Here is an 18,913-nt window from a genome sequence, read left to right as displayed (position 1 = left end):
AAAATTATTTTGAAGGATTCTCAAAATTTCAGTGCTGTGTTAAAAAAGTTTATACAATTCTTGGTAGAAATGCAGATATCTAAGCTATCAGTTCTTAAAATCCTGTGAAATAATTTTTTATTCTGCTTCTAACTGTTTCTAAATTTTAAATATTTAGTTTTTCTTATAGCAAAAAATTGCTTGCAATTACTAAAAGACTTCAGAGCAATTCGTAAATAGAGGGGAAAAAACGCAATTTTTTGAGATTTAAGAAATTGATTAACAAGACTATAAGTATGTTAATCTAAGTGTTTATATTTCTTCAAAAAGATTGATATTCTGTTTTTATTTTTAAAAAAAATTTTAGCTCTCGTCGTATGATTTAGAGCCGATGGAATCGATATAAGTTTTTACAGTTAGAAAATTAACAGCATAAGTTTAAAACCATTCCTTTAGGAATAAAATTAGTTTCACTTAAACTGCAAACGTATGAAGATAATTTCTTAAAGGAAGGTATTGATACTCTGTTTTCCCCCCTAGAAAACATGTATAAAAGAGTTAATGATTAGCATAAATTTTATCTTAATCAAAATAATAATTAATTATAAAAATATTTCGCTCGGTTGATTAAATTCTCATCAAGCAGAAAACAAAAGTTGCTCAATTAAGCGAAAAATATCGGTTGCAAAGTATTATTTCCAAAACACATTTAATAAAAATTATTGAATTATTTAATTTAATTATGAAAACCAAAAAAATTCATTAAAAAAACTCTTCCTCCTATAATTCAGAAAATTATGCGAAGTACAGCTTAAAGTACAGCGAATATATTTTATGCAAGATATATTTTCTGCAAGATCTGCTAAATTTTACATTTTAGCAGATTCTTTATTCTTTTGCATATCATAACAATGGTCATTATCTCTGCATCTGTCTAAATAACCAAGATATACTTGAAGAATCTACTAATGAGCTGAATCAATTAAAATTAAGGAATTTAGGATTATGATATCTTTTATCTATTTCTGTATCTCCGATGATTCATATAGGCAATAATTTTGTGTCATTGATAAAGGAAACAGAGAGGTGTCAAATAAAAAAAATTGGATACTTAATTATATAACAAGCCTACTATAGAAGACAAAAATAATGTTTATTCAATTAATAATTTAATTTTAGAGAGTTGTTAAATTTCATCAACATGCGGACAAGTTTTGCGTTTGTAAGTTATTTAGATAAATGTTCCAATTTTAAGCTACATGGGATAAATTTGAGCAGACCTCATTATTTCTAACCGTTATCAGATAATAGCAATGGCATCGGAAAAGACAACCTCTCTCCAAACTTCCACGTTCCATTGACAAGAAGACTTTTCCCTTTGACGGATTTAACTTGCACGAGACCCGCGCAAAGGATGAACTTAAGATGAAATTCCTCCAATTCCGAAGCTGAGATTGTACTCCCTTTCTGCCCTGGAATTCTGAAGAATAAAAATAAGTTGCACATCATTTCGATAAAATTTTCAGATTTCTTCAATATGTATGATTTAGTATGGCGTGTCTATTCAATAAATTTTCATGGATTTTTTAATATTAGTCTTGTCCTTTTATAATTTCTTACTGATAATTGCGAAAGAATATTTTATGTTATTTTTTTAAAGAGAAAAACATCTCTAATGATATTAATTCCACATAGAGCTCCCATCATAGACTGAGAATACTAAAAAATTAATTGCAATAATTGTTAAGTATAAGATTGCTCACGATTCAATTAATTAATAATTTAAATGCATTTATGTGCTTAACATTATTTGAGAAATAATTATTGAATTGATTCTATTGACTATCGACTTTTCTTACTTATTGAGTTCATTTGATAAAATTGATTTAGGTTCAAATCGAAAATTTGATGTGTTGAACCCTGTAATCAGAAAGACGGCAATTTTCGATACGTCGTTTTCCTAAAAAAACACTTTGTTTTACTCTTAAACCATAACAACTGTAATCATTTATGCAATTCTAATGTAAATACAAATTTTTGAACTATTAAATCTCCAATCATTAGATGGTTGCTTATATCCAGATAAAGACTTCAAGTAACTATTGCATAATCTTGTGATATGCTTTAAAAATAGATGTTTATGAAACCAGTTTGCCCTGTTAGTTATTGAGATGAATGGTATGAAATGATGTCATGGAGAAGGACAGATCTATTTCTCTTAATGTTGGTAAATTCATGAGGGTGTTTGGAAATAAATAATCTGCGTCAAATGAAGGAATAAATGCTAGGTCATTGAAAAGACATTCAAAAATAGATTACAACAGCACTAAAAATATGTATAATGGCTTGATTGCGGGACTTTTTAAAATACTATGTGAATAAAGTTATTTTTAAATTTCTATTGATCCATCCGATTGCGAAACGTAGAATTGTAATTACACTCGCGTGTCCGTATGCCTTATTCTATTTTCGTCAATTTAGGGTTAACATAATTTTATCAATAGGTAACTTAATTCTTTCCGCCAATGCTATCGCGGCGGTCTGGTTATTCAATTTTCTCTGTGTGCCTTCGAGGTGGGTCGAAAGAACTGTTTATGGTTATCAATTGGTAAGAGAAATATAACCGCTTCTAAAGTGAACAATGTTTGATTGCAATTAATGTGGGATAATTTTCACACATAAAAATCAGAGTATCTACAAATTTGGAATATGAATCTTGTGAGCTGAAATAATACTCTAAAAGATGTGCACGGAATCAAACTAATATCGAAATCTGTTCCATTATCTTCAAGTAGCAAAGTTTATTACACACTCGAACGTCCCAGAGCAAATTGTGGTGAAACTTTTAAACCTTTTATTATTTATATCATTGACGAAATGAGGATTAGAATTAGGAAAATTTATCGTAGTAAAAAAAAAAAAAAAGACTTTTTGCGTTTTTTGATGGATTAAATATTATCCCCCCCCTGCTCAAAATAATTAACTGATTTGCTGCGTTTTTCATTGTTGCAAAATCTACACATAAATAGTTTGAGCATTGCATAAATCCAAAGTACTAAACAAATTTGTTTCAAATTTCATTCAAAAATACTAAGAAACATAAAAAAAAGTGTGTTCGAAGATTTTGTGATAATTAATAAAATAAATAATGCTTTATTAATTAAAAACTGTGTTTCCCATCCCTAGAAATGATTATTTTACCATTAGTGTTTCTTTACTAATAAATGAAAATAATACTAATAAATGAAATATAGATAAATAATTTTATTTGCTTGATTACGAGTTGCCTATCATTTAGTTTAACTGCCTTTACTCACTCTTTAATGCAATATTAGGGTTATTTTTAGGGGCCTCGTAACTTTGAATTGTGGCCAGGGAGGTGAACCAATTCTCCCCTCTCCAAAGTTCCATACTGTATCATCGGGGGAGGGAGGTATTTGACCCTGACTGAACTGGAGTGAAACAGGCCAGTTCACACATTTGTTTTTTAGTAGAATTGAGTTTCAAAACTGAAAACCTGTCGCTTCGAAGCGACCTTTGCCCAGTTGCAATCTCAATGTTTAACCAAATTTTGTAACTTTCTATAAAAATTATTAATAATATATGAAAAAATTAGCCTTTTGTAGATTTTTTAAAAAATTGTATGCTTTATTTTCATACTTAACTATCTATTATAAGCTACTACACCTAAAAATTATTGGCATGAATGATATTCTCATTAAAATAAAAATTTCGAACGCTAAGAAGATGTTGTGAATTTTAGTATTTTATATACAAGTATTTTTAAAGTTACATATATATACATTTAGAAAAAAGAAATATGTTTATCTACGATTTGACATTATGTAGAATTCTGACAGTGGGCATATTTTTACCTATCTGCATATGACGTTTACTCTTAACGCCAGATGCAGCCCTAAAGAGTTGATTTGATTAGTAACGATTATAGCATTAATTATGCTATAATTACATCAAAATTTGCTTAAAAATCTTACTTTATAAGGAAATTGTTAGTGAAAGTTCTGTTAATTAAAGTTATTAATCAAAGGTATGAAAATATATTTTCAACCCAAGGAACGAAAGGTATATAAGTTAACAAGAAAAATTCATCACTTTTTCTGTCAAAAATAAAAGGATATATATATATATATATATATATATATATATATATATATATATATATATATATATATATATATATATATATATATATATATATATATATATATATATAATTACTTTCTAGAAATAACTATGAGAAAAAAGCCTTTAGTATATATTGCAGAGACAATGACGTTGATGATTTCGAAATCTTCCGACGAAATGATCAAACGAAAACACAAGGAAAAGCGTATGATGACATCTATTTGAGATAATAAATCTTAAATTAAAATAGTATTTGCGGCTATTTTTGTGTTATTTTGAAGAAAACATTAAAAAAAATTCAGTGAGTGGGTTATTTGTTGTCAAGGATTCTATCCTCGGGAAAACAGAAACTCAAATTAATACGAAATAGAAAATTGGATTTTTCTATATTAAAGCCAATAATTTACTTTTAAGTGAAAAGGAGTTCATTTGGAATCATAAGAACTGTTCATTATATTTTCAGATTTCATGAAGTTAGTTGTGTTATAACATGACACAAATAATATTTAATGCAAAGCATTACTTTTTCGCTCAGTTCAAATCTTTGGATTAAAAAAAACGAAATGAAAGCGAAAACATTTTTTTTCTCGCTGAGCTTACCAAAAATAGATCCATTAGCATCTATGACTCCATTGATACCTTCATATTCGATAAAAAGTAGAAGACTAACAGGATGTTTCAAAAGTATTACATCTTTAAACATAGGCTATAGATTTGGAAAGTTTATTTAGTTATATCAACGTCCCGTTTTAAGGCAACACTATGTCTATTTTGAAATGGACTTCTTAATTTTGAATCACAGTCAGATGAGTAGAACTACACCTGAGTTAGCAGTCCCTCTCCAAACTTCCACACCATAACTTTGGACGTTTGGCCCCGGCGGATTCAACGTGCACTAGACCCGCCTACAGTACGATTCTTCGGTGGAATCGGGTCTCGAACCTGAAACCCTCCGGTTCCGAAACCGAGACCTTACCACTAGCCACCTCCGCCTTAGATTTGGAAAGTGTTGAAATAAAAACGCTCATTTAAAAAAGTTAGAAAATATCTAGAAATAATTATTAAACTTATTAAATTGCTAGTTTCATTTTTTTTCTTTATGCCTGCTTTTTTGGTAAAATATTTATTTAACTCAAAATGCTTATTTGAAAAAGTGTTAACTTCTCTTTAGATTTTTTCCTTGTGGAAGTAAAAAAAAACTCATTAAAATATTTCTAAAAACCCCACTATACCGAATGGTTAGTGGGATATCCACTATACCGAATGGAATATTAATGATTTCATTTTTCTTCCGTACAAGACTGAAAACACTTTTTTAACCTCAATAATGTATTTCATAAAAGCTCTTGTGCTAACTACAACTCTATAACTATCTTTTGGCGTTTTTCTTTTAAAAAAAGAACATACATACATTCTAACCTCAATACATTTCACACAAATCAATTTCAGGAAATTTATCGTCTGTATCACCAAAGACAGTTGGGAAAACGCGATATCTATCAATTTAACAAGAATTCTTTTATGCAAATTATCACTTCACTCGAAAGGATTTTTGTCCTGATTAAGCAATGACAAATGATATCGAATGAAGATTTCCTTCATATAACTTTATTTCTTTTGTCTCTTTTCGTGTTACAGAATCTAATATGTACATTCTTCTGTTAATATGTTTAACCCCAATTATGTTCCTGATTGATACTGGTTTTAACAACTTTTGTTTCACAACTTAATTACTCTACAGCTTTTCGTGGTTTTGCCATTAAATATTCATGCAATTTAATGTACGGTCTACAAGCTTACATTTATTTTAAAAATTTCGTTATATAATTTTAATAAGTTCTTTGCTTTAACACTGTAATATGATCTCATAATGAAGAACAAATGAAGGGACAAATTTTTATTCCCAACAAAAATATCTAAATAACCTATAGATTGTTCGTTCTTCATTCTATTTCACTTTTGATTTATTTTTTAAAACTTACTAACTATAACAGTTATAATTCTAACACAAATATAGCAAAAATCATTAATTTTTTTATTCATTACAATTAGAATATTAGGTAAGCATAATTAATTTTGAATATGTTGTAGATTTTTAATGTCGAATCAAAATATGATGTGCAAACAGTACTGAAATTACCAATTTAAATAATGTTAAACGACTAAACACTTAAAGAGTCTAAACTTGATACTGAAAAAAATAACGTATAATGCAATTTAAAGTACTTTAAACAAATTGAGTGTTCACAAATCCCCTTAAAAATTAAATCATTCTCCCCATTGGAATATGCAAGCGATACAAAGGCTGTTTACAAATTTTTAAAACTATTTCAAAGCTGATTAATTCTGTTTAAGTCTGCATCGTAATTTCCAAGATAGAAGAGATTTTCGGAAAATTTCCAAGGGTATTGATATTTCCATTCCTCATCCACTATTTTCCAGAGTCCATCAATTCTGTTTGGTTTGTGCTTAGAGAGAACTCTTTTCGATAGATCACAGGTACAACAATGCATAGGTGAAACATTAGGGGACTTCGCTGGAATAAGTTGAAAAGACGTATATGCAATACCAGTACAGTCTTTATTTGTTCAAGGAACATATTAATACTTCTAGCTTTATCTTGTTGAAACTTCACTTTTTGAAAGTCATTGAGATAAAGGAATCGACTTTCATTTGTAAATAATAAATTCATTTGTAAATAATAATTCCCTGGTAGCATTTTGAGTTAGTTATGACATTTTTTCTAAATCTTTTTAATTTCCTGTAAAAAAGAGCATCCTGCATCAATCACAAACCTCTTAATGAAATTGTCTTTTTACTGACGGAACGATTTTTACTTTTATATCTCTTTGTTTTAGATAGTAAATAGACCTTATATTGCAGTCATTTTGGAAAACCAATGCTTCATCAAGGGTCACAATGTATTTCCATTTATTTCCTGTTAAGTTGTTTTCATGCAAGGTTCTATAAACTGTTTTGTGTTTAGCCATATGCCTCGGCGAAAGCTGATGAACATTATATATATATTTTTTATCTCTTTTAAGTTGTAAATCTTGATTTATCATTTTATTTATTGTTGCTACAGTTGCATTTAAAGACTTTGCAAATTATTTCTACATCGACTGATTTCTATAGTTATCAGTCTTTTTTAATCCCGAAATAGCAATATTTATCTTCGAAAGCAAATCTTTCAATTAATAGCTTGTTTATGTACGACATTTTGAAAAAAGAATAAAGTTGAAAGTAGCAGACGATATTTCTCATTTCAAATAAAAAGCTTTTACTGAAGTTTTAATTTCAAAACAATTTATTTTTGAAATTCTTCATCGAAGTCTTTATAAAATTGTCTAAATCACTCCTGTATTTCCTATTTCTAATTTATCAACCGTTTTAGTAGATCTGAAGGCTTATCAAAACATGTAATTGTTTATGTATAGAAGTGGATTACCTTCTGTTACTAACATGCAACATCTAGGAGCCTACAAAACATTTTAATATTTTTTTTGCATATAAAATATCTTATATCTTCTCATTTTACAATATATAAGAATATCTGTGCTTTTAAAATCTTATGCTTTACATCCAGTGAATTAATATCCACTATTTAGTAAAAAAATAAAATAAGATATTTTGAGTGATTAGGGAAATTAATGCTGAACCTTATTTTAACCAACAAATTATTGATTAGTTAAAGAATGATTTTAATGGCTTTAAATTCTTATATACTTTATATATTTGAATTGCTGAAAATGTAATTTTACGTACTAAATTAAACTGGAGTGGATTGAGAGTGATTTCCCTGAAACTTTCTCGCGTACTCTCCAATAAAAGCGTTAACGTTCTACCTCTATATAAAACTGTGAAACTCCGGTAAAGCCGCTATTGCCCTGCGTGGAAAATAGTTATGAAATATAGATCATTGGTGTGAGTCTAGAATTTTATGGAATCTATCTTACGAATACATATTTTGGACGCTTTTCTCTCGACCTATTGTAACCAAAATTTGGCACTGAACTGCAGTTTCAGTCACACTATAACATACTAGATTTCATTGATTTAAGTCACTTCGGTTTGAATTATGGTGTTTACATTCATTTGAAATTATTGATCGACAGATAATTGACTCGTCCACAGGTGTGGTTCAAAATTTGATAATATTCTACATTTTAGATGCTAAATAAATACCAAATTATTTTCGGTCTAATTCTTTGCGTTTTGGAATTATCAAGTTCACATATACTTGAACAGCCAGACAGACATGCTTCAATTAAATGAATTTCGTGCGAAATTTAATAGAAATTTGCAAATTTGTGCTTAAGTCATTTACCACATTTCATCTGTTTAGCTCAAAGCGTTTTTGTGTTATCATGTTCACAGTCAGACAAATATAACGCAAAAATGTATTTTTGGAACTCAGGGAGGTCTGAAACGTAAAAATTCGTCAAAATCTCGATTTCGAATATTTTAATGATGATTACAATACTAAAAAGAAAGTAGAATAAAAGACGCAAAGGAAAAGTTCAAATCATATATTCTATGCAATTTTTTAAGTGTAATATCTAATGTTACTAGTCGTGATTTTTTTAATATTTGACTTTAAACTACTTAATTTTACTTAAAAATACCCTTTTATAATGTTCCGATTTTGCTATCTGTATTCATGATTCCACTGAGTTTCGAAAAATATGCATTTTCTTATACCATTGTAAAAAACATCTTTTATAATGACTTTGTACATTAATGTATGTCAAGTGAAAATATATGGTAGTTTAATTAAAATTACATAACAAGTAAGGCATAGATAGAAAACTAATACATAAAAGGAAAATTAACCCTTAAATAAAATAATTTCTAAAAAGCATTTTAAGAAATTTTCAGTTACTCATCTTATACAGGGTGTTGCCGAATTTGACCGACAAACTCAGTGGGGTGATAGTAGGCATCAAGAGGATAAAGAATCACCATACAACATGGGGTCCCAAACGACGTTTAGGGGGTAAAAATCGCAAAAATATGGGGAGTCGGAGAACTGTTTAGAACCTTTATCTTCAAAAATATTTAAACTTTAAGAAAAATAAAAGTTTGAAAATATGAAGTATTTTATACTCTTTAATTTGATATAAGTCTGTAGAGTGAAAACTGAGGAGGTTTTAAGATATTCAAGAAAAACTAAAATGTTTGCCGGAAAACATCGCTGCAACATCGGCACCGTTGTTTACAGAGGGTGTTGCCAAATTCGAAAGGTAAATTTAGTGAAGTGATAGGCATTAGGGAGATGAAAAATTTTGATAAGATATAAGGTCGCAGGAGACGTTTATTCTGTGAAAATCGCAAAAACAGACATCGAAGAAGCAATTAGCCTGGCGAAGAGAATGGCCCTAAGAATTCAAAGATTTGGAACAAGGTAGTCGAGAAGAAGAAGCTTTCTCGTATCTAAATTTTCCATGCGTTCGAGGAATATAAAAGCAGCGAGCATTGCAGAATTTATGGTTCGAGGAATATAAAAACAGCTTGTATTCATTAATGAGCAGTGCAGAATTGATTGTCGATAAGTTTCATTTGCAAACAACATGTCAGATTTCACGAATGACGAATATGCGGATATGCATTTAATTTATGGCCGAGTGGATGATGATGGACGCTTAGCACAAAGAATATACCAAGAGCAATATGCAAGTAGGCGTTGTCCACATCACAGCACCTTTGCAAATATTGATCGACGGTTGCTGGAGACAGGATTCTTCAAAATAACGAGGCCAAATGCCGGGTAAGAACGCAGTGTGCGCACACCTGAAACAGAAAACCGAGTTTTGCAGCATTTTGCCGATACCTCATCGACAAGCACGCGATCAATTGCTGTTGAATTGGGTATTCGGCACGCTGGATGCTTGGTGCCACACAGAAAGATGCACTCTTTCCTGCAAGAATTTTATTCTCAGATTTTTTATCAGACCTTTTGATTGGCCACCACTTTCTCCGGACCTCAGTCCCTTGGATTTCTTCTTCTGGGCCACATGAAATCTCTTGTTTATCAGACACCTTTGGATACAGTGGAAGATCTCGTAGCACGCATCATAGTCGCTGTTGCAAGAACACACCGCACATGTTTGAGCGCGTCCGGCGGTCCTTTAAACGTCGGTGTCGGTTGTGTAATCACTTTCGCGGCCGAAACATTGAGTAATTTTTATAAAAGTTTTCCATCGTGTCCTCTCACACTACAGTCTTTCTTATATTAAAATGTCTGTGCTGTAAATGCATGATGTATCTGTATTCCACCAAATAAATTTTCCCCATCGTTTGCGACTTTATATTTATTTCTTTGGAAATTCTTATCGCCTTTTTGCCTATTATCACTCCTCAGAATTCCTTCGGTAGAATTTTCCAATACCTTCTGTAAACATCGATGTTTACCGGCAAACATTTTAGTTTTTCTTGAATCTTTTAAAACTTCCTCAGTTTTCACACTACGGACTTGTATCAAATTAAAGAGAATAAAATTCTTCATATTTTCAAGCTTTTATTTTTCTTAAAGTTTAAATATTTAGAAAGATAAGCTTTATAATATTTAGAATATATTTAGAAAGAACTTTTTCGTTTATAATGTTAGTATGCCATGAGTACTTCTCTAAATAAGAACGATACGAACAAGTAACAATATAAAATTTTGGGATTCTAAATTTTTAGATTTAATTCACTTAATAAAGCATTAATTAATTGTGATAAATAATCTTAAAATTTAAACTTTTTAGCTTTTTATTGACAAACAGCAACAAATAAAGTTTCTTACGTCACATAAAGCATTTTTCTAATTGGAAATATAACCCTATCTCTGATGGTTTAGGAATTAGCTGCTAGGCCAAAAGAAGAACGGACACTTTGAAGTTTGAACACTATTGACATAATCCAAGTTATATATAAACTCATGTCCAAAATTAAGGTCACAAAAATGTTTTTCAAAGTTATTCTAAATGGCTACCAGTAAAATTTAAACAAATTATATTTTATATATTGTGAAGGACCGGCAACACGATATTAACCTTTGTTGTGGGAAAAATGTTGTTTAGCATTAGTTTTCAAGGAACTACTGAAATTAGACCATTTAGGCATCTGGGATTTTTGTCTGCAATTTTGTGAATATTGAATTAAAACAAAAAATTTAACATGTTTCCAGTGAGAATGAGTTCTCATAATCGTTTCGACGATTCATTGAGGTGGAGAGCCGTTGGCAGGTTTGAAGCTGGGTAGTCTCAAGCGGAGGTGGCTAGATGATTACAAGTGTCGCCGAAAGTGGTATCCAGGTTGTAGAATCAATTCGAAGCAAGTGATACTGTAACCAGGAAGGCCGGCCAAGTCCGTCACAGAACAAAGACGCCTGCACAGGATCGCTATTTGGCATTAAGCGCACGACGGCATAAGCTGATAACGGCTCCTCAACTTGCTCTTGACCTTGCTGCTGCGTCTGGAATAAGAATTTCCAGACAAATAGTATACAGACGTCTAGAAGAGAGGGCCCTTTATGCCCGGCGAACAGTTAAGTGTGTCCCTTTGATTGCATCTAACAGAAAAGCCCGGTTCTTCTGATGCTAAACACAGCAGTCTTGGCCACAGCAAGAATGAGGGCGTGTGCTTTTCAGTGATGAGTCGAGATTTTGCCACACAGAGTGACACTCGTCGAATCTTATCTGGAGAGAGCGAGGAGCTCGCTATCATCCCTCCTACGTAAAAGAAATCGACAGATTTGATGGCAGAGGAATCCTTGTCTGGGGTGACATAATGTTGGATAGACTTACACCACTGCATGTCTTCGATGCGGATACTGTCAATGCACATCTCTATAGAGATGAGATCCTTGAAGCCTGTGTGAGGTTGTTCCGGGCTTCCGGGTTGTGCTTTTGGCCGGGACTTCATATTTATGGATGATAACGCGCGTCCACACAGAGCCCAGATCGTTGAGAATTTTCCTGAGGAAGAGGATATTCGACGTATGGACTGGCCCTCGATGTCTCCGGATCACAATCCTATTGAACATGTTTGGGATGGTCTCGGAAGAGCCATTGCACAGCGTAATCCCCCTCCTAATACCCTCCAAGAGTTAAAAGCCGCGCTTTTGGAAGAATGGGCTTTGTTGCCCCAAGCATTTATATACACCCTCATAAACAGTATGAAAGCTCGGTGTGAAGCCTGTATAGCAGTGCACGGTGGTCACACTCCATATTAGACAGGCTTTTCCCGAGAAAAAGGCTTTATCTCTGATTCATAATGTAACACTTTTTGATATACCCTGTTTCTTAATTCCCAATTAAAATCTTTTCCATGTTGTTATGTGTCTGTGTTCTTTTTTCTATTGTAGTGTACCTCTCTGCCAAATTTCGTGGCAACACAGTGAATAGTTTTTAATTTTTCTCAAATTTTATGTTTGTGACTTTAATTTTGGACATGAGTATATATATATATATATATGTGTATGTATGTATGTATGTATGTATGTGTGTGTGTGTGTGTTATAATCAATATTATTTATATATTGGTATATATTATATTATGAATATATATATATTCAATATTATTTAAACTTTTACTAGACTATAAATTCGGAAATAAAAGCAGATAGTTAATGCAAATTAGCGACATTCGAGCTGAAAACACATAAGCAAAAAAAAGAATGAATGAAATCACAAAACATTTTTTTTTTCCTTTAATTCTTCAGGTTTTTAAACAAAATTGACTACGAAACCAAATGCTTTTTTATACAGATCCAGAGGAGATTGGATCAGCTAGTGGTATTTTCTCTTAAATTGAATGGCTAATACATTCACCACATATGTATATTTTGTAAACTGGCACGGGTTTTAGTAAGCACCTTTCTCCGGCATGTCCTGTAATCACTGTTTTAGCTTATCAGAACTTGTGTCAGCAGTTCAGCAACAACAACACTATAAGAATTAAAATAAGCACAACACTCATAATAATTTCTTGGTTTTCATAAGTCCAAATTTTTAAATGATAATTTTTTTTATCTGAATGAGTTATTATTTATGTAAGAAATGATACCAGAACCAAATAATGCAAGAAGCCGAAAATATTTCTTTAACATGAATATGTAAGAAATAGAGATAAAGAATAATGAAAGTAATTGCGATGTGAATACGCTGAAAAAGAAAACATATTATCTGAATGGTAACTTGTGATTATTCTTTTAATGATTTGCTATTTATAACCGTCATTGAAAAACAGAAACGTTACGTTCTTTTGTTAAACATCCCCCTTATACGGTATTTTATAAAGAGAAAAATGCAATTCTGAATTCATTTTGGGATTCTTTGGATTTGTAACTAATGCAGTATAAGTGCTATTTATTTTTTGTTTTCCTTCACATTGAAATTTCAAAGAGCTCCAAGCGATTCTTAGAAATCAAATCTTAAAATGCCATTTTCAGATGAATAATTTTCTACAATAACATCCTATCAAAACGATGAAAAATTATCCTGATGCTGTTTTAGGGTCCATTTGGACTCAAAAGTTATTTAATTTTGTTGTAAAATTAAAAATAATATGCCTATTAAGTTGTGGCTTCACGAATGTGCTCAATTTGCTATTCAGTGAAAAATATTCTTTTTTTGTTTTGTTGTGACTGCAGTATAAGCCTATTTGTCAAAAAAAGTTTATATGTGCTGTTTTCAGGTTCTTTTAAACCCTTATGCTAAAATGCATGGACTTAAAAAAAAGTTCAATTTTCTGTTTTACAATATGAAGAATACATATATTTAGAAATCGAAATTTTTTTCTAGTCTAGACATAAATATTTAGAATGAGAGAAAATTGTGCCCGGCCGTATTAACTGTGTTGCTTCAAGAATTCACGATGAACTTCCTGCTTTTAATTTGTTTATCACAAAAGACACCGTGAACTCAAATATAGAAGGAAAATGTGCGTTTAGGAATAATCAAAAAGAAATTGGTAGTACTGAATTCAGTGCCTTTATAGGTTTACTTTTGCTTGCCGGCGTATTAAAATTCCTGAATGAATGCACAGAAGCTTTGTGGGGCTCACAGAAAAGACAAGATGAACAAGGATTCTTTCCTTCCTTGTTCTTTCTGAGTTTCATGAGTTATTCTTTCATGAGTTTGGAGGTTTGATGATCGTGAAACACTAACCTGTAGGAGAGAAAAGGATGAATTTGCGACCATTTCCACCTTATAGGATGTATGGATATAATGCCAATTTTTTTTTAATTCCTGTGTCTATGCAACTGTTGATGAACAGTTAGTTTCGTTTAGAAAAAACTGTCCTTTCCAACAGTACATACTTTAAAAGACCAACAAAATCTGGTTTAATTTTTTTTCCAGCAATGATACAAGTTGTGTTATGGAATATTCAACTATGCATTGGAAGGCCAAGAATCAAGCCACGTGATAAGGAATCAGATTCTTTGGGTCCTTCTTGGTTATCTTATGGTCTCAAGGGACATGATATAATATGTGACAATTTCTTTTCCTCATGTACATTTGGACAGATGTTACTGAAAAGGAATATAACCATGATTGGAACAATGAGAAGAAAGAAAGATTCCATTCCCCCTGAATTGCTCTAAACTAAAAACAATGAAGTTGATTTAACATTTGTGATCACAATGGTACTATGCTGGTATCACACATTCCAAAAGAAAGGCGTCATTATTTAAAGTACACTACACTTTGAAATAAAATTGAAACTTCAGAATCTAAAAATCTTAAGTACTTTTGATTATTATAATTCTACAAAAGGTACTGTACAGACTCTAAATAAAACGATTTATGCTGTATTTCTAAAAAAAAAATGATTAATAAATGGCTTGTTGTTGTATTTTCAAATATTCTTGATATTTCAGAGGTGAATACGTACATACTATTGCTGGCAGCAAATCCTAACCAAAAAGTAAAATCACAGAGAAAGCGATGAGTTTTTTATTGAAGTTCTACTTATGCCATTAATATAAAAACATATTTGTAGAAGAGAAGAAGATGTCACTAAATTAGTGAAAGTGAGCCAGGACAGCTGAACGATTTTGGAAATTTCATTACCGAAACGCATAGCTCGACTGGCACAAGCAGTAAAGGGTGTCGCTGCTATCTTTTATGTCAGACAACAAATTTGAAAATGTATGTTTGAAGTGTGGTAAATGCATATACAAGTCACATTTTAATCAAGTATGTGCAAAATGCACGGCTATAGTTGCTCAGTGAGAAACATTATAGTAAAAGTAGTCATAAGCAGGTAACTTTGTCAATATATTGATATAAACATAAAAAAAAAGAATATAAGCGGTATAATTTATAATGTATTTTAATGACTACTCGTTTTTAAAATTGAAAATACCGGGTGTCCCAGAAATTTGTAAATACTTTAAAAATTCATAAAAATTGAAGGAATGAGTATATTTTAATGCGGTTTGCGAAACTGTTATTCTCATAAAAGGGGATTTTTTTCATACAAAAAAAAATAGTTCAAAAATTTGTCGATAGAGGGCGCTAAACACAAGCAAAACATACAATTCTACGGGAAAAATACTTTTATTTGCATGCAAGCAATTGTTTACATGCGTATCACACCAGTACTACAGTACTTGTTCTATGTGTCCGCCATCACCACAAATAACAGTTTGGAAGCGGGAGACAACACTGCATCATACAGCATATCCGGATGAATGCATGAGATTTCGGAGCGAATGGCTTCCTTTATCTGTACTAATGAAGTTGGCCTATGGCTGCACACCCGAGACTTAAGGTAACCCCATAGCCAAAAATCAAGGGGTGTTAAATCTGTTGAGCGTGGGGGCCATTCATGTGTAAAATGACGGCTGATTATCCGTTCTTCAGTAAAAGTTCTTCTCAAAAATGACTTCACTTCGGTGTCGATGTGAGGAGATGTCCCGTCTTGCATGAATGTCACTGTGTCAAGGACATCGTGCTCCAATAAGGACGGTATCACTTCCTTCTGTAACATTTCCAAGTAACTTGTTCCATTAACTGAACATGTCTTCCATCCTGCTTTTTCACAGGGCTTTTCAAAGAAAAAAGGGCCTACAATAATGGATGCAGTGAAACCACACCAAACAGTAACCCGTGGTGAATGCAGGGGCTTCTCAGTGTAAGCATGTGGATTCTCATGTGCCCATATTCTACAGTTATGGGTATTAACTGCTCCATGCCAATCAAAATGAGCCTCATCTGTCCAGAATATTTTCAGCAGCCATCGCGGATCATCTTCAATTTTCGCCAAAGTCCAATTTGAGAATTCCAATCTCTTAGCTGTATCATTTGGTAAGAGCTGATGTAGCGATTGCAATTTGTATGGGTACAATTGCAATACACCATGAAGGATACCGTACACCGAATTCTTTGATATACCAGTTATTCGTGCCACTTCTCGTGCGCTACTGACTGCACTTGTAGACTGTTCCCTTAGCGTGTCCATTTGCGAAGAGACATCGGGGGTACGGACTGTTGTGAAACGAGGTGCACCACTGCGTGGCCGATGACACAAACTTCCAGTTTCTTCGAAACGGCGTACTAGGGAGACAAGTCCAGCAGGAGTGATCGGACCTGTACCTTTCTTCAATCTTTTCTGGGTCCTAAACTTTCGTAAGGCTTCAGCCGCCGATTCGTTGCTGACATAAAATAACTTTACCAATAGTGCTTTATCCACCAGTGTCAACATCTTAATACAAACCTTATGCAAACCTTTAGAAATGATGTGTCAATCGCTCACTCTGCCTTTCATAAGACTTTAATTTGCATGTTTCCACTGATTTGCTTGTGTGCAGCGCCCTCTATTGACAAATTTTTGAATTTTTTTTTCTGTATCAAAAAAAATCACCCTACATGAGAATAATAGTTTCGCAAACCGCATTCAAATATATCCAGTCCTTCAAATTTTATGAATTTTTAAAGTATTTACAAATTTATGGGACACCCGTTATATAATAAATATGACAAGATTTATCTAAAATAATTTTAACTCAGATTTCTTTGGTGTTAAAAACGGAAATTTTTGATACTTTTATAATTTTTTTTGTACCTTCTAAAATTAAATACAAAATATGCACAAAATAAATAATATGCATAAAAATGTTGTGTTTGTGTCACTTTCTTATAGACAAAAAGAAATTACTCTATTAATTTTGTTCAAATATTTAAAATTAAAGTACTATTAGTAATTGAAATAAGATATATTGGGTCCATTTAGACCCGAACACAGGGTGTGTGTACCATAATGCTGTATTCGAAAACAGTGTGTCGGTTTAACCCTGATGCTGTATCAGAAATGAGCACATCATGATGGGTAAACCGACTAACAAATTTTAAAGACATGAACAAATGAGTGGGCATGTACTCATTCCGATAGACTATCCATCAAAGTGAGATCAATCCTTTTGAAAGAATTAATAAGAATAGTTCGTTTATCTTACTAATATAATTGCACGATTCCTGCTACCATGCGAAACAGTTTGAGTGAAAGAAAAAAAAAATTGAAATGACTGTTTTGTGCTGGATCCTTAATAAGTTATTCAATTAATCAGATTACATTCAATAAAGCCGGCGTCTTGGCATAGGGGTAGCGCGTCTTCCCCGTGATCTGGGCGTCTCTGATTCGAGTCCCGGTTTGGGCATGGTTGTTCTTCTATCTGTGAGATGTGTGAATGTGCCCTCCTGTAAAAAGGGGTTGTGCAAGCGAATGAATGATGCGTGAGTGGCAAAGTCGTACTCTTGGCCCTAGTTGGCGCTGCTATAAAAAATAAGAGACGTTTCCCCTCAGGCTTAAATCGCTGTCTTCGTAACAGCGGGCTTGTCAGTGGTAAGTGCCATAAGAAACAAACAAACAAACATTCAATAAATCTGATTTGTAACCAAAGCGGTATTTAATTCTGAAATAGCATATGAAACATAGCATTTGTTCAGATGATATTAAAACTAGTTGCATTGTGTGCAAGCGAATAAAAAAGAACTATCAAAGTATTACAGCTTCTGTAATAAAACAGCATTCCTAAGAGCTTCCTAATCTTTTACATTCGCTTTCCTTTGTAAGTCGAAAACTATTGCCGGTACTCTATTCCCTCCCCCCTCCCAAATGTGCCAGCCGATCCTGAACATTTTTAGCGCAAAGACTCATAATTTATATACGTGTTCTCAAGAGAGTAAAGAACAGTCCTATAGATATCTCAGTAAATTCATTTAACTGTAAAATATATGATCTGAGAGTTTAAATACATGTGTAAAAATTTAATTTATATACAATTTGTTATATGTGCTTTTATTTGGAAGATGAAATTATTGTGATGATTTCTTTCACTGAGAAAAGCTTAAGAAATTATCCGATGATATTATGAAATGCCTATGAAATTTAGCAGGAATTAACTTCTGTGCTTATGATTATTAAATTCGTAGAATGCTTGTCATTATTAATCTCAGAAGCATTAAAATTAAAATTTTGAAGATTATTAAGGTAAAATTGAACAAAACTATTAATTAATATAAACAAAAGCATAGCTGGAATTTTTTTTGTTGCTTTTACTTTTACGAATGGTAGAATTTCGGGATATACAAATAATAAAAAGGACAGAGAAGTAGGTCGCCAAAAGCGATCAGCATGTGCATAAGTAACAGACTGCATTTATTTGTAAAACTAAGAAGGATTGCTTCAATTATAATGTTTTTAAAGCCTTATTTACATGGACGATCAATGAATATATATATATATATATATATATATATATATATATATATATATATATATATATGAATAAATAACA

Source organism: Argiope bruennichi, chromosome X2, assembly GCF_947563725.1.
Source record: "Argiope bruennichi chromosome X2, qqArgBrue1.1, whole genome shotgun sequence".
In the NCBI taxonomy this organism is placed as follows: Eukaryota; Metazoa; Arthropoda; class Arachnida; order Araneae; family Araneidae; genus Argiope; species Argiope bruennichi.
The sequence above is the reverse complement of the archived record's forward strand: the minus strand, read 5'-3'. Positions refer to the sequence as shown.